At 42.4% G+C, this 11,604-nt stretch overlaps 1 pseudogene; it reads right to left on the reverse strand.

Annotated features, from left to right (window-relative positions):
- Positions 1 to 7,665: 7,665 nt before the first annotated feature.
- LOC121308189 lies at positions 7,666 to 8,961 on the reverse strand (annotated as a pseudogene).
- Positions 8,962 to 11,604: the final 2,643 nt, after the last annotated feature.

Here is an 11,604-nt window from a genome sequence, read left to right on the forward strand (position 1 = left end):
ATAGCATAGTCCACTGGTCTCTGAAATCCTCTTTTAGCACTGTGGACTGATTACTTCCATTGCACTTGTCCAGCAATTTCAGGATGAATGGGCTGCATTTGGTAAAATGTGTAAATGCCCGATCAGTAAATTACATAAGTTAAGGCACATGCAGTATCAAATAAATGTAATTTAACGGAACATTATGAAACAGGAGTAATTACAGATTATAGCATTATTTCTTATTTTTTAGAAATGTTGGCGTGCTACTTTGCTGTTTCTTTCTGCAGGTACTTCACACAGGAAATTCTTAAATTGCCTGTGTTGTAAAGCTGACTTGAATCATATCTATGGGAACATGCTATTTAATAGCTAGTAAAAACAGTTTATCACACAAAATGTAATGAAATGGATGTATACTCCCATGCTGGGGCTGGTATTTGTTACATGTTTTAGTCTAGTCTGTCCACTTTTCAAGACTTGACTACAGTAATCATGGTCCTTGTCCAGGTATCACACTATGGACCAGATATATAGAGCTTTTGCTCCAGTGTAAAGTTTGAACCATTTTTAATACCCCATACTTTCATAATGAAAACCCCCAGGGTAACAAAGTTACACACCTTTGCCAGGAGGACAGGGGTGGAGTGTAGCTGCAGGTTTTAAAACAATACAGTACTTAAGATAGGGGATCTCTAGTTAAACAGCATTCCTTCCATTGGACTTGTCTAGCAGTTCCATGATGAATGGGCTCATTTTGTAAGTTGTGTAAATTTTTCTTCAGGTAAATAAGTTAAGGCACATAGGATATCAGATTCATGTAATTTAACAGAGCAACGTGTTATATTATCATTTGTTTTTTTTTAGAAACTTTGGCAGGCTATTTGCTGTTTCCCTCACTTTGCACTGCTTAATACATTAATACTGCAGCACCCTCCATGATTACATTTTAATTATGGCGCTGCTATCCTTTTTGCTGCTTTTAGAAAATAGCAAATAATAAAAGAACCAACATCTGTGATAAACATAACTGATGATTTGGGGAATCTTTATAGAATTATAAAATGAAACAACTGGACACATATTGTATATCATAGTTTTTGTTCTGCAAATCCACTTAAGTGAAAATAGTTCTGTTAAAAATCAGATAATACCATCTGTTGTCATTGTCATCATTGACTGATTAATTACATGCAAATATGGAGCCACACAGGCCATTGCAGTCCTGCATTGCTTATGATAATGGGAAAAACATAACGGTCACTTTAAACACTCAAATAAACAAACAATAATAGCAATAATACTGTATTTTCTTATGAATGATGTTTTTTAATAATTGTGTAATGGTATGTCTGTTTTTTCATAATGCTCTTTTATTAGATTGTGTTGGTGACCAAATGAGGCAGACTGCAACCTAAAAAGTTAGTGGAAACCCAGCTTAAGAAAGCTGTACAATATCAGTAGTTGCAAAAGACCAAATTGGAAGTCAGACAGTAACATTTAAAAATTATTTGCATTTGGAAGGAGTTATTTGCATTTGGAAGGAGAATTTATCTGGCGAGAACGGGCCTTTACACTGAATGTGTTAAGAAGCCAGACCACTGTTTAGTTTAGTTTTGTTTGCTGTGTCTTGCAGATTATTAAGAGACAGTGAGCTACAGCAAAGGAGCTAGAACAACCACCTGGAGCACACTAATCACACCACAGCACCACACAGCACAGCACAGCACAGCACAGCACAGCACAGCACCACACAACCACCCAGAGGACTCTAACCATAGCAAAGTAGCACAAAGCACCATACCACACTGCACTGCACTGCACAGCACAGCACAGCACAGCACAGCACAGCACAGAACATCATAGCACAGCACAGCACAGCGTAACAACCCAGGGCACACTAATAACAGCACAAAACAGAACACCACAACGACGCGGAGCACTCTAATCACAGCACAGCATCACACAGCACGACACCACACCGCACAGCACAACCACCCTGAGCACTCTAATCACAGCACATCGCCACACAGCACCGCACCGCACTACACTGCATAGCATGCACATCACAACCACCTGGAGCACTCTAATCACAGCAGAGCACAGCACAACACCCTGGAGCACTCTACTCACTGCACAGAAATGCACTGAACAGCACAGCACAGCTCTACGACCCAAAGCACTCTAATTACAGCACAGTACAACACATCCACCCAGATCACTCTAATCACAGAACAGCACAGCACAACCACACAGAGCACTTAAATCACTGCACAGCACAGCAGAGCGCAACCACCCAGAGCACTCTAATCACAGCACACCACCTCAAGGCACCTCACCTCCCCGCACAGCACCGCACCTCACAGCACCGCACCTCACAGCACAACCACAAAGAGCACTCTAATCCCAGCACAGCACAGCACACCACAAGCACAGCACAGCATAGCCACCAGGAGCACTCTAATCCACTCGGAGAACTCTAATCACAACACAGCACAACCACCAGGAGCACTCTAATCACAGCACAGCATCACACAGCACCGCACAACACCGCATAGTACAACTACCCTGAGAACTCTAATCACAGCACTTCACCGCACAGCACAGCACAGCACACCACAGCACAACAACCCAGAGCACACACAATCACAGCACAGCACAGCACAGCACAACAACCCAGAGCACACTAATAACAGCAAAGCACCACACAGCACAGCAACGCACAGCAAAGCAAAGCACAGCCACCCAGAGCACTCTAATCACAGCACAGCACAGCACACCACACACCACCCGGAGCACTCTAATCACAGCACAGCACAGCACACGCACAGACACAACCACCCGGAGCACTCTAATCACAACACAGCACTGCACAGCACACCACAGCACAACCACCCGGAGCATTCTAATCACTGCACAGTACTGCACTACACACCACAGCACTACCACCCTGAGCAGTCTAATCATAGCACAGCACAGCTCAACCACCCAGAGAACTCTAATAACAACACAGCACCTCACGGCACCTTACCTCCCCGAACAGTACTGCATAACACAGCACTGCATCGCACATTACAGCCACACAGAGCACTTTAATCACAGCACAGCACAGCACACAGCACAGCACAGCACAGCACAGCACACAACCACCCACAGCACTCTAATCACAGCAGAGCAACCACCTGGAGCACTCAATCACTGCACAGCACAGCACAGCACAGCACAGCTCAGCTCTACCAGACAGAGCACATGAAGCACAGCACAGCACAGCACAGCACAGCACAGAACAGAACAACACAGCACAACCACCCAGAGCACTCTAATCACAGAACAGCACAGCACCGCACAACCACCCGGAGCACTCTAATCACAGCACATTACAGCACAGCAAATCAAAACCAATTGGAGAACTCTAATCACAACACAGCACAACCACCTAGAGCACTCTAATCACAGAACAGCATAGCAGAAACACCTGGAGCACTCTAATCACAGCCACAGGCACAAAACACCACAGCACAACCATTTGGAGCACTCGAATCACAGCACATCACAGCACAGCACAACCACCCACAGCACTCTAATCACAGCACAGCACACACAGCACCGCACAACACAGCACAGCACAACCACCCTGAGCACTCTAATCACAGCACAGCATCACACAGCACAGCACAGCACAGACCTGTACTATACAACCACCCGGAGCACTCTAATCACAACACAGCAGAACAGCACAGCACAACCACCCAGAGCACTCTAATCACAGCACAGCACAGCACAACCACCAGGAGCACTCTAATCACAGCACAGCACAGCACAACACAGCACAACCACCAAGAGCACTCTAATCACAGCACAGCACAGCAGGGCAGAACCACCCTGAGCACTCTAATCACAGCACAGCACCGCACCGCAAAACCACACTGAGAACTCTAATTACAGCACAGCACCGCACAGCACAGCAAAGCACTCATGTTGGTGGACCTCGTGTGATTATTATCGTTCTGGTGTCGTGTTGGTGGGCCTCGTCAGATCAGTGTCGTGAAGTGGCGTCTCGTGTCGTTACGTGTCGTTGATGAGCTACGTGGATAGCCCACACTAATAACAGCACAGCACCGCACAGCAAAGCACAGTACAGCACAGCACAGCACAATCACCTGAAGCTCTCTAATCATAGCAGAGCACAGCACATCACAACCACCCGTGGCACTCTAATCACAGTACTGCACAGCTCCGCACAACTACCCAGAGCAGTCTAATCACTCAGCATCACACAGCACAGCACAGAACTGTACTATACAACCAATCGGAGCACTCTAATCACAACACAGAACAGAACAGCACAGCACAACCACCTGGAGCACTCTAATTACTGCAAAGCACAGCACAACCACCAGGAGCACTCTAATCTCAGCACAGCACAGCACAACACAGCACAACCACCAAGAGCACTCTAATCACAACACAGCATAGCACAGTACAGCCCAACTACTAGAGCACTCTAATCACAGCACAGCACAGCACAGCAGCGCAACAGCAGTCTAATCACAGAACAGCACAAACCGCACTGGACCACACTGAGACAGTCTAATTACAGAACAGCACAGAGCAGTCACACAGCACAGCACAGCAAATCAACCACTCGGAGCACTCTAATCACAGCACAGCACAGCACCGCACAGCACAACAGAGTCAACAGCACAGGCACAAACCCTGGGCACAAACATGTTGGAAGCACTACTCAACACAGCACAGCACAACCACCCGGAGCACTCTAGTCACAGCACAACACCGCACAGCACAGCAATGCACAGCACAACTACCCGAAGCACACTAATAACAGCACAGCACCGCACAGCAAAGCACAGTACAGCACAGCACAGCACAACCACCTGAAGCTCTCTAATCATAGCAGAGCACAGAACAGCACAACCACCCGTGGCACTCTAATCACAGTACTGCACAGCTCCGCACAACTACCCAGAGCAGTCTAATCACAGCACATTACAGCACAGCAAATCAAAACCACTTGGAGAACTCTAATCATATCACAGCACAGCACAACCACCCGGAGCACTCTAATCACAGCCACACAGCACAGCACAACACAGCACAACCACCAAGAGCACTCTAATCACAGCACAACAGTCGTCACGGAACGCACAGCACAACAGAGTACAACCACCCGGAGCACACTAATAATAGCACACCACAGCACAACCACCTGGAGCACTCTAGTCACAGCACTTCACTGCACAGAACAGCAATGCACAGCACAACTACCCGAAGCACACTAATAACAGCACAGCACTGCACATCACCGCACAGCAAAGCACAGTACAGCACAGCACAATCACCTGAAGCACTCTAATCATAGCAGAGCACAGCACAACCAACCGAGGCACTCTAATCACAGTACTGCACAGCTCCGCACAACCACCCAGAGCAGTCTAATCACAGCACAGTACAGCACAGCAGCACATGCCACACTGCTTCTAATTTATGCTCAAAGGATATTGTAATTTTGAGTTTGACTACTTTACTAGTAACCATTATTATGGTGGAATCATTTGTTTACACACAATTTATCATTTCAATTGAAATGTGTTACAAACCATGCACATACTGTTTTTATAGGTATTTAATGCATTGTGATAATTTTTGTATTCATAGTTCCGGTTTTTGTGTGAACCTTGTTTGTGAAAGGTTCAAAGTGGGGATTTGTAAGATTTTAAGCTTTATATTAAATTGTAATTATTTATGTGTGTACTCCTTTGGATGGCAAGGGAGTGGTAAATCATTAAAGGCTCTCTCCCTGAGTAACTTTGCACACAGCCAAAAGGTCCTGTCTGTCAGGTTCTTTTTTGGTTCAAAGGACCATCTGTTTGCTAAGTATTGTTTTGGATTTTGAAATGACAGAAACCGGTTTTCACAACAGACAACTTCGGATGGTGCTTTGCTAATTAAAATGCTGATTGTGATTACAGGTACAAGCCACAGGCAAGCCAGCTAAAGCTGCTTCTAATATACAAAGGCTTCGGCTTCCATGGAACACTGGACTACCCAGATCAATAAACACATGCACAGACTCGGTGACCACCACCCGACCATCGAAACGGGACCACATAGACAGTCCTGGCTGCCCAGAGACAGGATGCTATGAGAACACTGTGAACTGGGAGAAGTCGAGACAGAGTTGGACTTTCTCATAAACTACAATAAATAAGCAGAAAAAAGAGAGAGTGGCAGTCCTACTGAGGGAGTGACACACAGCCCCACTGGCTGCCCAGTATGTCTGTGCCTGTACAGCCTGAGAGAAACACAGACAGTAAACACTCTGCACAGGGGCACTGCCAGAAGGGAATGAGGGGGGGTAGTTTGTTTATTTAAAAGATTTCATTTTTTTATATTCCTACCTCCTTAATTAATTATTCCTTTTAATTTATTTACTTTTATATTGATGTTCATAATGTTTATGCAATGTTTATACAGTCAGCGCGCACATATCCAACCGTATAATATTTTGACTTCAGTAACAGTTAAACGATTGTGACATATCTGATTATTTCATTTTGGCCCATTCCAACCCTTGTCCATTTTTTCAGGGAACACAAAAAAGATACAATGTCAAAAATACACACATAAAAGGACTGTTTAAAAATAAGTTGGCTTCCATTTAGATGTACTGTAGTTGGTTTTGTTGGTACAGTGCTGTATTTTCAACAGAAAAATTATTTTAATTCAGGATGATATGATTCTGAAAATTCCACTTGGCAAAAGAGGTGACTGTGGACACGAAGACTGTACTACAGTACATACTTTTAAATCCAGTAGGTATTGTAGCAGTATGTAAAATTCTGCATCAACCACCAAACAGAGAAATGAAATCAAAATGTTGCCCATGTACAGAATTGCGTAAAATGTAAAAGTATTAAAAAACAACACTTTTACATTACCGTAACATGTCTAGTTTGCTTTATTTTTGTTGCATTTTCATCACGTGAAATGATAATGGGGATTGATTTTATTCTTAAAACAGGGGCCGTAAAACGCGACTGCCGTGTATCTGGATAATGGATATTCGAGTGCTGACTGTATAACGTTGTGTACATGACATAGATTAACGTTACAATTTAAGTGGTCATTTCTCTTTCAAAAGAGAGAAATGAGAGAGAGAGAGAGAGAGAGAGAGAGAGAGAGAGAGAGAGAGAGAGAGAGAGAGAAAGAGAAATTGTGCTTTTTAAAACCTACACTAAGGGTAGTGGTGCTATAGTTAAAACTGTAACTCAGGACAGAGAATCTAAATGTTCTGAATTATGCATGTAAAATAAAGGAGAAATCTGTGATAAATCTATCTGACGTCTACTTCTTTGTCATCTGGAACTTGTGTAGTGATTTTATTCAGACCCACCAGTCTGTTTAGAAAGTGAAACACCAGTGCAAAGCCCTCAATTACAAACTAGCTTGGCTTGATTTGCTAGCACCTTTTTTTTTTTTTGTCTCAGTACATTTTCTGCTAATCTACCTCAGTGAGAAAAATTGATTTAAAAAAGTATCATTCTGTATTGTTAAAATATGGCAATTTGACCTACAGTATGGTATCTCCCTTGATATTGTCAATCATTTTTCATGATGTGCCTGTTGACAGTATACAACAAAAACTAACATGATTTGTGTTTAGGTAAGATGTAATGATTTTAATGAAGACAGAAATTCAATAAGCATAAATGTGTCTTTAATGCTACTTTACATAGTTTTGCATATCCCTTAAAACATGTAAACTGACAAAAAAGTACACTGTAAAGTTAAAAGCAGTTTCATTTTACATTTGAAAACTACATTGAGATTAATATTGTATTAGTTAACATCCCATTAAATCAAACCCACATATTGTCTAAGGGCTGTGCTCTGTTTTGGCACCCTTGTAGTAAAAATCTGATCTATGCTTTCTCTGAGTTGAACTCAGCATACACTGATTTGCCAGAGGAACATCTATACTCTCCATACTCTGTCTTGACACTCTTGCCCTGGGTAACAATAAACTCTACAGGGACTCTCACTGACACTTCTTTCCTGATGACATTCACAATTAGCTTTGTATGTGGCGGGATCTTTGCTGGCATATTCAGGGTACTCGTTTCCTTTTGAGTTGTCGACTCAGTTTTCCCCTTTTCAACGGTGAAAGTGTTGGAAACTGATAGGCTGGCCTCCATGGAAACCCCAGGTACAATGTCCATGGAAAACGTCGTCCCTGCAGTGATGGTGGTGGAGTTGCTAAAGTGCACACTCTGGCTGGCAGTTGATTCATACTCTTTGGTGGCACTTGTAGAAAAGGATTGCTCAGTGTCTGTTCAGTTCACCCCAATAATCTCATCAATCTTGAGGTTTCTCTCATTCTCTTTCACCATCTGGTCCCACAGGATCTTAGCTTTAACCACAGGTCTGCCAGCCTTCAAAGGACGAACATGACTCACCCTGTCGTTGAATCCGAAATCATTGTAGTTAGCAACCCTTTCTCCCATTCTGGCCACAATCTGACAACCGTTACGTTCTGTGTGCTCATACAGCACCCAGGCACCGCGGTTCACAATGTGGGAGGAAACCTCATCATTGAAGTGTGCAAATGTGAGGTTGGTTTCAGTGTTTAAAACCAGCTGACGTCCTTGAAAATTGCTGTTCTGAAACAAAACGATTTCAGGGTTCTCAAGATCCTCTGTGATGATCTTTAGTGAGGAGAATGTATCATTTCCGTCGATGCTGGCATACTCCCCTTCCTCATAAACTCTCTGTTGTCCAGCATAGTGGGCGTGCTCATAAGCTATCCATGGCTGGCCGATTACCTTCAAGGATGAAATGCAGTCGTTAAAGCTTTCATTTATCAGATTGGGAACATCTCTGTAGAACTCTTTGCTGAGGCCCTGGAAATTGCAATGCTGATACACGACGATCCTGCTCATGGTGGGCGTTTTCAGTTTCTGTTGGAATGCACTCAGGTTTTTGTTGAGCACCGTCAAGTTGTAGTATACAGAATGGACTGTGCTGACAGTTTATATAGGCACACAGTTCACAGGGTTTGCGATACATCACTCCTCCACCCTTCTTTAATCGGACACTTTGTACCCGCCTACTTGCACTGTAATCCTGCTTTTTTTGTTTTTTGTTTTTTTTTTAAATGAGAATAATAATCTAGTACATTTGTTGAGACACATAATTTGTCATTCATTAAATGTGGAAAATGAGTATTTTCCATATGTTAAAATAGATTGTTTTAACCCATTCATTCATAAAATAACACTAATATTTGACATTTAATTAATGAAACTTTTTAATTAAGAGAGGTGTTACTGCATGATTCACAGCTATAGGTTATTCACGGAAATACGACACAGACCTATTAATGGAATAGTTTAAGGTAGGAAAATAATTATATAGCCCTATTTTCCAAAAAATATAGCATAGTCCACTGGTCTCTGAAATCCTCTTTTAGCACTGTGGACTGACTACTTCCATTGCACTTGTCCAGCAATTTCAGGATGAATGGGCTGCATTTGGTAAAATGTGTAAATGCCCGATCAGTAAATTACATAAGTTAAGGCACATGCAGTATCAAATAAATGTAATTTAACGGAAGATTATGAAACAGGAGTAATTACAGATTATAGCATTATTTCTTATTTTTTAGAAATGTTGGCGTGCTACTTTGCTGTTTCTCTCTGCAGGTACTTCACACAGGAAATTCTTAAATTGCCTGTGTTGTAAAGCTGACTTGAATCATATCTATGGGAACATGCTATTTAATAGCTAGTAAAAACGGTTTATCACACAAAATGTAATGAAATGGATGTATACTCCCATGCTGGGGCTGGTATTTGTTACATGTTTTAGTCCAGTCTGTCCACTTTTCAAGACTTGACTACAGTAATCATGGTCCTTGTCCAGGTATCACACTATGGACCAGATATATAGAGCTTTTGCTCCAGTGTAAAGTTTGAACCATTTTTAATACCCCATACTTTCATAATGAAAACCCCCAGGGTAACAAAGTTACACACCTTTGCCAGGAGGACATGGGTGGAGTGTAGCTGCAGGTTTTAAAACAATACAGTACTTAAGATAGGGGATCTCTAGTTAAACAGCATTCCTTCCATTGGACTTGTCTAGCAGTTCCATGATGAATGGGCTCATTTTGTAAGTTGTGTAAATTTTTCTTCAGGTAAATAAGTTAAGGCACATAGGATATCAGATTCATGTAATTTAACAGAGCAACGTGTTATATTATCATTTGTTTTTTTTTAGAAACTTTGGCAGGCTATTTGCTGTTTCCCTCACTTTGCACTGCTTAATACATTAATACTGCAGCACCCTCCATGATTACATTTTAATTATGGCACTGCTATCCTTTTTGCTGCTTTTAGAAAATAGCAAATAATAAAAGAAAAAACATCTGTGATAAACATAACTGATGATTTGGGGAATCTTTATAGAATTATAAAATGAAACAACTGGACACATATTGTATATCATAGTTTTTGTTCTGCAAATCCACTTAAGTGAAAATAGTTCTGTTAAAAATCAGATAATACCATCTGTTGTCATTGTCATCATTGACTGATTAATTACATGCAAATATGGAGCCACACAGGCCATTGCAGTCCTGCATTGCTTATGATAATGGGAAAAACATAACGGTCACTTTAAACACTCAAATAAACAAACAATAATGGCAATCAAATACTGTATTTTCTTATGAATGTTGTTTTTTAATATTTGTGTAATGGTATGTCTGTTTTTTCCTAATGCTTTTTTATTACATTGTGTTGGTGACTAAATGAGGCAGACTGCAACCTAAAAAGTTAGTGGAAAACCAGCTTAAAAAAGCTGTACAATATCAGTAGTTGCGAAAGACCAAATTGGAAGTCAGACAGTAACATTCAAAAATTATTTGCATTTGGAAGGAGTTATTTGCATTTGGAAGGAGAATTTATCAGGCGAGTATGGGCCTTTACACTGAACGTGTTAAGAAGCCAGACAACTGTTTAGTTTTGTGCTGTTTGCTGTGTCTTGCAGATTATTAAGAGACAGTGAGCTACAGCAAAGGAGCCAGAACAACCACCTGGAGCACACTAATCACACCACAACACCGCACAGCACAGCACAGCACATCTGGTGTGTTGGTGGGTCTCTTGCAGATTGGTATCGTTTCATAGTGTTTCGTGGTTGCGTGTTGGCATTGTGTGACGTCGGGTGTGACGTGAGCTACAGCACTGCTACAGCACAGCCACAGCACAGCACAGCACAGCACAGAACATCATAGCACAGCACAGCACAGCGTAACAACCCAGGGCACACTACATAACAGCACAGCACAGAACACCACAACCACCTGGAGCACTTTATTCACAGCACAGCACCGCACAGTACAGCACCGCACAACCACCAAAAGACTAAATGAAATCACAGTACAGCACAGCACAGCACAACCACCCGGATCACTCTAATCACAGCACAGCACAGCACAACACAGCACAACACAACACAACACAACACGCAACAGCACAACCACGCTGAGCACTCTAATCACAGCACTTCACCACACAGCACCGCACCGCACTGCTCTGCATA

Source organism: Polyodon spathula, unplaced genomic scaffold (assembly GCF_017654505.1).
Source record: "Polyodon spathula isolate WHYD16114869_AA unplaced genomic scaffold, ASM1765450v1 scaffolds_542, whole genome shotgun sequence".
Classification (NCBI taxonomy): Eukaryota; Metazoa; Chordata; class Actinopteri; order Acipenseriformes; family Polyodontidae; genus Polyodon; species Polyodon spathula.